This window comes from Lontra canadensis, unplaced genomic scaffold (genome assembly GCF_010015895.1).
Source record: "Lontra canadensis isolate GAN:19392208 unplaced genomic scaffold, GSC_riverotter_1.0 scaffold16, whole genome shotgun sequence".
In the NCBI taxonomy this organism is placed as follows: Eukaryota; Metazoa; Chordata; class Mammalia; order Carnivora; family Mustelidae; genus Lontra; species Lontra canadensis.
This window is the reverse complement of record NW_022631010.1, coordinates 25,791,766-25,798,100: the sequence shown is the minus strand read 5'-3', so window position 1 is coordinate 25,798,100 and position 6,335 is coordinate 25,791,766. Positions and strand designations below refer to the sequence as shown.

At 36.8% G+C, this 6,335-nt stretch overlaps 1 non-coding gene across 1 annotated transcript; it reads right to left on the bottom strand.

Moving 5' to 3' along the window:
• Nucleotides 1-4,149: 4,149 nt before the first annotated feature.
• On the bottom strand, nucleotides 4,150-4,251 carry LOC116868816. The gene has a single exon (XR_004382896.1). It is a non-coding gene; the product is annotated as a U6 spliceosomal RNA (small nuclear RNA).
• Between the last annotated feature and the right edge of the window lie 2,084 nt (nucleotides 4,252-6,335).

Sequence of the window (6,335 nt, the reverse complement as noted above, 5' to 3'; positions counted from 1 at the left end):
CCATCCTACCGGGGAGTGGGGAACCACCCAAGAACAATAAATAGATGGAGAATTCAAATGTGGAACATTTCCACAGGGTTGGAAGAGTTGCTGTTGTGGTTTTGCATTGTGCTTTTTTGTTTTGAGTTGTTTTTTACATTATTTTTCACTTATGGGAAGTTAGAGGTCAGTTCTGTATCATCACTTATCTTGTAGAATGGCAACATTTTCAAGAACTTTCTATTTTCACCAAAACAAATGACCTGTCTTGAATAGATTTTTTATTATGAAGGAACTATCTCTGTGCATTCTGTTCAGACTGAAGAAAACCCATGGGAGACTTGGATAAGAGCCCAAGAGTACCTTGGAGTAATAGCTGCATCATGTATATATATTGGGGGCTAGACAGGTTCTGGGAGGTCACATCCCACAGACGGGGCTGTTACCTTAATCAGTTATTCGGGCATGAACACATATCTTCCTTTATCACCTGGGAAATAGGCTTTAGCTTCATCCCTTGTCCTTGTGAACTTGGCTGTGAATGATGTGTCTGCCAGGCTAGGATGGGAAATCACTCAGTGACCTGGAATGCCAACATATTCTGACTGACGCTGGCCTTGGGTCTGGCTTCTTGTAATGGCAATTTTGAAAAGATTTCACTCTGTCCTTGATTGGAAGATTCTCTTGGCTCAACTAAATTGCTTAGTCCTCATCTTCAAATTGGTGTTGTCCCAAAATTATGTCTCCTTTTGGGTCAGAATTTCAGATTACTCAGGCTTTTCTAGGTCTAGACTCTAGGTTAACTCTGCTTCTTGATTGTTCCGTACAACATGCTTGTTTTTCACACATTTGGTAGGATGTATAATGGGAGAGCAGGGGTAGGGTAAGGGCTAGGGAAACCATAGGAGAGACTCTTGGAACAGTAGGCACATTCTGGCTAACTTTCCATTTCACTGTGTTATGGTGTCCCCCAAATAATTCTTAACGATTCTGATACATGAATTGAACATTTCTTTTGAATCTTTCTGTATTTTCATAGTGTTTATTTCATGCATCCTCAATAAACAGATGGCTGGCTCCCACAGATTATGGGGTTCAGGGCAGTTAGTTTTGCTGGAGAGCTTGGCTCTATGTGTCTAGAAGTCTAGACCTGCCTTGGTGTGAAGAAACCGTGTTAGACTCACAAAGATCCAACATGCTTTTATGGCAGAGCCCTTGGGAAAGAATGTAATGTCCTCATGGGTCTTCTGATTACTGAGAACCTCCTCCATCTTGTCTCACACTCAGAGCCCATTGTACCAAGTCCATCCCAACCACTCAGTTTGATTTGAGGACCATTTACAATAGATTTCATTGAGTATTCTTGTTACAAATGTATGCTTCTTGATATTACCGAGTCATAAGCTCTGAGCCAAGAGCCAGGGAATCTGCATTTTCAGCAATATTTTATGCATTGTAGTCTAAGAATTGCTGATCTAAAGGGCATGTTCTCCAGATCACAATTTGGGAGATGTTGAAGCAATATCCTAGCGTTCCCCAAATCTATTGTTCATCGGAAGCCTCAGAAGAAATATTTAGAAATTCAGATCTCAGCTACAATAGAACCTTACTTAATCAGAATCTTTGAAAGTGAGGCCAAGACATTGGAATTTGAATAAGTTACAGATGATTCTTTGGTAGGACGTTGGTGCCTTGGTGAAGTCTCTCATTTCTGGCACTAAGTATCACCTTCACAATTTTTGTCACACTTGTCTTTTTTATTTATTGAATTATTTTATCATTTAAATTACTTTTTATTGGGGCACCTGGGTGGCTCAGTGGGTTAAGCCTCTGCCTTCGGCTCAAGTAATGGTCTCAAGGTCCTGGGATCAAGCCCCGCATTGGGCTCTTTTCAGTAGGGAGCCTGTTTCTCCCCCACCCCGCGACTGCCTCTCTGACTACTTGTTATCTCTGTCTGTCAAATAAATAAGATCTTAAAAAAAAATTAATTACTTTTTATTCCTCTTAATTTTTAAAATTGTAGTATATCTTAACTATAGTAAAATCTGTCATGGTAGATATATAGTTCTATGAGTTTTGATAAATACATGCTGTCATATATCCTCCACCACAATAAAAATACAGAACCATGGGGTGCCTGGGTGGCTCAGTGGGTTAAAGCCTCTACCTTTGGCTCAGGTCATGATCCCAGGGTCACGGAATCGAGCCCCACATCAGGATCTCTGGTCAGTAGGGAACTTACTTCCCTTCCTCTCTCTCTGCCTGCCTCTCTACTTACTTGTGGTCTCTGTCTGTCAAATAAATAAATAAAAATCCTTAAAAAGACACAGAACCATTTTTTCACTTTCCAACATTCCCTGATATACTTTATAGGTATCACATCCCCAAACCCTAGCTCCTGGTAGCTCTGACCTATTTACTTACCTGTATATAGTTTTGGTGTGTAATACATATAATATTGAACATCATATAAATTGAATTATAACATTTTGAGTCTAACTTTTTTCACTGAGAATATAGGTGTGTAACAGTAGTTTTCCTTCATATTTTTTTTTCCTTCATATTTTTGAGTAGTATTTCATGAAAAGCAAGTAAATGGATTTGCTTATCCATTCACTGACTGAAATACATGCAGGTTATTCCCAGTATTTTTTTGGCAACTATGAATAAAGCAGCTCTAAATATTTATGTACAAGTGTTGTGTGAGCATATGCTTTTATTTCTCTTGGAAAAATCTCCAAGAGCAGGGTTGATACATTGTATGGTAACTGTATGTTGAACTTTATAAGAAATCATCAAGTTTTTTTCCAAAGTAGTGACATCATTTTTGAATTCACAAAAATAATGTATGAAGCTTCCAGTTGCTCTGTTTTGTTCTTTAATTTTGTTTCGCTTTTTAGCCATTCTAACAAGTGTGTAGAGTTCATTGTACTTTTAATTTGCATTTACTAATTATTAGTGATGTTGGCCATCTTTTTGTACATCTTTTTTTTTAACTAAATTCAAATCTTCTTCGATGAGGTATCTATATAAATACCTTTCCATTTTAAAGAAGATTTTATTTATTTATTAGAGAGAGAGCGCATGAGCAGAGGCAGAGGCAGAGAGAGAAGCAGACTCTGGCTGAGCAAGGACCCCAATGTGGGACTCGATCCTAAGACTTCAAGATCATGACCTGAGCTGAAGGCAGATGCTTAATGGACTGAGCCACCCAGGGGATCATATTTTGCCATTTTCTAGTTGAACTTTTCTTTTCATTTCTTTTCTTTTTCCTCCAGTTTTATTGAGACATACTTGATGTACAGTATTATGTAAGTTTAAGTTGTATGTGCAATGACTTGACCTGCATATATTGTGAAATGATGACCACATTAAGTTTAGTTACATTGATCATCTTGTCACCACCTAGACCCCAAGACCTGGCCTTTACTGCCCACCTGCTTGTGCTCACTAACCTCTTACATTCCCTAAGCTCTTCTTTCAGGCTTTTCTGTTAATTCAGGCTAATGAAACCAGAAACCAGTCCTCCCCAAAGATGATGGTGACTGATAAGACCACCTGCTGGTCCAAACAACCCAGATTCTTTGAGTTTACCCCCACCCCTCAACTCACGTCTATGCAGATGGACCTCGGAATGTAGCTTGGAATGACCTACAGTTATGTTTACCTCATTATAATACTGAAATCTCCACCCAAGGAGGAACACAAGCCTCATTTACATAACCTACAGTATGTGTGTAGGCTATTTCCTTAAGGCACATGCAGGACCTTATGCCCACCTCTGCATACAATAAGAAGACATTCATCCAAACCCTAATCAAAAGGAACCCACCCATTCACCCTCTGGAAGAGTCAGGGCTTTGGAAGCCATTCCCTGTGATCTCCTTCACTGCAAATAAAATTTTCTTCTGGGGACAACTCACCTGGTTCAGTTTTTGACTGACCAAGGAGCAAACTCACGTGGGTTCAGTTAAGATTACACATAGATTTTAAGAAAAAGGAAAAAAAAAAGTTTTATCCTTGTGATGAGAACTTTATGATCAACTTTCTTAGTAACTTTCAAATGCACCAACAACAGTGTTACGTATAGTCTTCATGTTGTACATTACATTCCCAATACTTATTTATCTAATCACTGGAAACTTACACCTTTTGCCACTTTCATCCAGTAAAAATATGGAACATTACATGAATTTGTGAGTCATTCACGCAGGGGCCATGTTATTCTTCTCTGTATCTTTCTAGTTGTTAGTGCACATGCTACTGAAGCAAGCTCGTTTTTCTTTTTTGGAATTTTGTGAGTTTTTTAAAATATTCTGAAAGAATAACAAATCCCTCCTAAAATATATGTTTTGTAAATATTTTCTCTCAATTTTGGCTTCCTTCATTTTCTTTCCTATTTTAAAAAAGATTTTATTTATTTATTATAGGGAGAGAGAGATTGAGAGCACAAGCAGGGAGAGTGGCAGAGAGAGGGCGAAGGAGAAGTAGGCTCCCTGCTGAGTGGAGTGCCCACCTTGGGGCTAGATTGAAGGACACTGGGATCATGACCTGAGCCAAAGGAAGACACTTAACCAACAGGACCACCCAGCAGCCCCTGGCTTCCTTTGTTTTCTTAACAGTGTCTATATAGAGCAGAAGTTTTTAAATTGATAAAATGTTATTATCAAAGTTTTCCCTTTTATGTATTGGATTTTTGGGATCATAATCTAAGCAATTCTACCAAATATGCAGTTAGAAGTTCTGTATGTTTTCTTCTATACGTTTTCTCATTTTAGCTTTTACACAATTTATTTTGAGTTAGTTTTTTTTTTTAAAGATTTTATTCATTTATTTGACAGAGAGAGATCACAAGTAGGCATAGAGACAGGCAGACAGAGAGTGGGGAAGCAGGCTCCCTGCCAAGCAGAAAGCCTGATGTGGGCCTCGATCCCAGGACCCTGATGTCATGACCTGAGCTGAAGGCAGAGGCTTAACCCTCTGAGCCACCCAGGTGCCCGAGTTAGTTTTTGAATATAGTGCCAAGTGTGGGTCAAGGTTTATTTATTTTGCACTTGAATTACAACTGTTAGAACAACTTTTGTTGAAAAGACTGCCTTTCCCCTCTGAATTGTCTTTGTACTTCACCAAAGATCAATGGTCCATATATACATGGTGTAAATCTACTTCTGCACACTATTCTGTTCCTTTTGTTTTTGTGTCTATTCTTCATCAAAACCTACTGTAGCTTTATAGTAAGTCTTGAAATCAGATAGCATGAGTCCTCCACTTTGTTCTTCCTGCCCAAAATTCTTTGAGCTACTCTAGTTCTTTTTATTTTCAATGTAAGTTTTACAGTTTGTCAATATTAAGAATATGAATATATATATATACACATATATACCTATGTATATATATATGCATAGGTGTGTGTGTGTGTGTGTGTGTGTGTGTGTATATATATATATATATATATATATATATATATATATCTCCTTCAGGGATTTTCTTTGGGATTGCATTGAATCTATAGATCAGCTGGCAAAGAATTTGAGTACTTAACAACACTGACACTTCCTATTTATGAAGTGATTTGTAGTTTTCAGTACACAAGCACTGTACATATTTGGATGAATTTATACATAAATATTTCATGCTTGTTTTTAGTTCTATTATGAAGAGTATTGATTTTTAAATTAAAATTTGTCAATTGTTCATTTGCAATACAAAGAAATAGAATTTATTTTTGATTATTTACATTGTATCTTATCTCCTTATTAAATTTACTCATTAGTTCCAGTGGACTATTTTTAGATTCCTTGCGATTGTTGACATAAATATTTCTTCCTTCCAGTCTGTAGACCTTTTTTCTTTTTGTTTTCCTTCCCTTATTGTATTACCTAAGACTTCCAATGTGTTGTTGAATAGGGATGGTGAGAACGTAATTTTAAGGGGAAACATTCATTCCTTCTTTTATTATTAATTATGATGTTTCTTATAGATTTTAATTTTTTAAAGATATTCTTTATTGGGTTAACTAAGTTCACCTCTATTTTTAGTTCACTGAGATTTTATAATCATAAATGGGTGTGAAACTTTACATTTCCTGCATCTATTGAAATGATCATAGGTTTTATTTTCTTTAGTCTCTTGATATAATAACTGCTATAGATTGATATTCAAAAATTGACCCAACTTTGAATTCTGAAGGTGAATGGCATTTGGTCATAATTCATGATTCCTATTCTGTGTTACTGAATTTGATTTGTTGCTATGATATTAATGATGATGATAATGATGATGATGATGATATGAAGAATTATTTTTGAGGATTTTTGTGTCTCCTGTTGTGATAGGTATGGTCATATCTGGTTTTG